The sequence below is a fragment of the Myotis brandtii genome, unplaced genomic scaffold, assembly GCF_000412655.1.
Source record: "Myotis brandtii unplaced genomic scaffold, ASM41265v1 scaffold423, whole genome shotgun sequence".
Taxonomy (NCBI): Eukaryota; Metazoa; Chordata; class Mammalia; order Chiroptera; family Vespertilionidae; genus Myotis; species Myotis brandtii.
The window spans coordinates 2,712,646-2,715,540 of NW_005366214.1; positions in this window are offsets into that span (position 1 = coordinate 2,712,646).

Genomic DNA, 2,895 nt, shown 5'->3' on the forward strand with positions numbered 1-2,895 from the left:
TAAAAATATATATATATATATATATATATATATATATATTCCCAAAAAAATTTATACTCACACTGAATAATTGGTATTTCTCTCTCTCTCTCTCTCTCTCTCTCTCACTATCTCTTTCTCTCTCTCTCAAATTAATAATTTTTAAAAAATTTAAGAGTAAATAAATAAATAAAAAAACACTAAAACCAGCATGCCCTGACCACTATGGCTCAGTTGGAATATCGTCCCGTGCACCAAAGGGTTGCAGGTTCAATTCCCAGTCAGGGCTGTGCACCAAAGGTTGCAGGTTCAATTCCCATTCAGGGCACATGCCCAGGTTTCAGTTCAATCCATGTCCAGGTGTGTGTGGGAGGCAACTAATCCATGTTTCTTTCTCACACCGATGTTTCTTTCTCTCCCTCTCCCTTCCTCTCTCTCTAAAAATCAGTGGAAACATATCCTTGATGAGTATTAAAAAAAAAAACAAAAAAAACTAAAGCCAGCATATTTTTTAAGCTCTATTGTGCAGCCAGGCTGAGAACCAGAGCTAGCTAAAGAATTCTATGTGGGGGAGGAGTCCTGGGCTACAGTTTCAGGGTCACCTTTATGCGGAGGACTGTGGGACTTTAAGGTGCAGACATGGTCAAGATTTGTGGAGATTTTTTCAAGACACTGGCTGTGATTATGTCCCTTCTCTCCATGTCCATGGTAGGGACATCCTACTTCTGAAAAAGAACAAAAATGAACTAATGATCTCTTACACTCTGGAAACCTTTCAGAGTTCCAGCTCTATCCAAGCTGATAATGAAGGTAATTAAGATTGAGCCTAAAAATCAGCACAAGAGCTGAGCTGGTTGAATATCATCATCATTTTTTCCATAAACAAACAAAACCAATGGGATAAAGTTTGATTCTTTAGTAGAGTTGAATCTACCATGTAAGGAAGTAGAAGAAACAATTATCTAAATAAATTGGTACAGAGCATGGACAATATTTCTAGGAAACTAAATGTACTATCTTTACTCAAAATATAAGAAAATGAAATATAGAATGCTGTTCCACTGCATTAAGCCTATACACTTCAAATCCCTTTGCCTTTATTTTTCTTAAGAAATACAGTAATGGACCAAATCTAATTATCTTCCTCTTTGTTGAGTCTGACTTTGTTAATAAAAGCTTAAATCCATTATTTCTTTTCTTAGAAAAAAAAATTAAGCCAGACTACACTTTTTATAAATGGGCAGAGCAAAGGGGACCCCTAGTTCAGTTTAGTTGATTTTATTATAAACACAATCTACATTTATTTAATTTAAAAAGGAGGAGAAGCCCAGCCAGCATGGCTCAGTGGTTGAGCGTCAACCTATGAACCAGGAGGTCACAGTTCGATTCTTGGTCAGGGCATATGCCCAGGTTGTGGGCTCAATCCCCAATGGGGGGCATGCAGGAGACAGCCGATCAATGATTCTCTCTCATCATTGATGTTTTGATCTCTCTCTCCCTCTCCCTTCCTCTCTGAAATCAATAAAAATATATTTAAAAAATAAAAACAAAAAAGATGCGAACGTTTGGTATCTCCACACATATAAAATGTTGGCAAAGAGAGAGGGGGAAGGCCAGCTGTGTGTTCATCACTGTACAAGAGACAGGCTAGCTTTGTCCTGACTTCAGAGGTAAAGAGCCTGAGGACACCTTCCATGGTCCCACTTCTAGTGAATTTCAGAGGTTTGAAATACAGGTTTGTTTGGCTACAAAAACCCATGCTCTCTGTACTATACCAAAACTGTGTTCTTGGCTGGGATAGTAAATGGTTTAAAATAAAAACAATAAATTATTGTAGAAATGTTGACCCCCATCTTTGTCCCTTCTCACCTCTCAAAAATGCCCACCAAAGGGTGTCTCTAACCAGTACACCATTCATTCACTCAATGAGTCTCTAATATGTGCCAGGTGTGTACTATGGGCTCTGACCACAGCTCCTTATCTACATGGTGGGTATGCAGCAGGTGGGATGGTGGTTTTACTCTGATCTCCCTTTAAGGCTCCACTATGGACACAGACAACAGGGGTGAGGGTAAGGGCAGGATTGGGGGATGGGGGAGCAATTAGGGGATATGGACACATATGTAATACCTTAATAATTAAAGAAATAATAATAATAATAATAATAATAATAATAATATCTAGCTTCCCATACATCTAAATAAACTGGCTTTCATAGACGTGACTCCATTTCCAAAAAGCACTGAGCCAATAAAAGCAGTGGTGCCAAGATGCCCAAAGCAGGCCAGCCCAGCGCCTTCCAACATTTCCATTCAGTAGTTTGAACCTGAAAGTCAACATGCTAATCACATTCACTGCCCACAGTGACCAGACGTGGTCTCTGGCCGACCCACAGCTGCGCTAGTAGCATGGCCCGAGTGGGGCCACCGGGCAGCCAGCAGTCCAGGTACCTTATCCCCAAAGGCAAGTCCGCAAATCCAACCCAGAACTCGAGGCGGACCTTGAACTCGCAGCACCAAGGGCTAGTGGTGCCTGGGTGGCAGGGATCCCCAAAGCCTGGCCCTGGGCCTGAGGGCACTGCCCCCAAACGACAGCAAGGGCAGCCCCCTCTCCCTCTCTGCCCCTCTGCCCCACCGCATCGCAGCGTCCCCTCCACCTCCGTGCGGCGCACGCCCTTCTGCCACATCCCTCCCGAGTGGGCTGCCAGGACCACCTGCGCCTCTGAAGTCCTGCCTGGCAGCGAACGGTGATGGGCAGAGGACCAAGGGCCCGTCCAGGGGCGAGGGGAACCCCAGACGCTGGTCCGCGAGCCCGGCATCAGGACAGGTGTCCAAAGAGGAGAACTTCCCACCCCAGGGCCCCGCGGCCTCCCACCCGGGGCCTCCGCGGCCCAGCGCACTTACTGTCAGTCGCCAT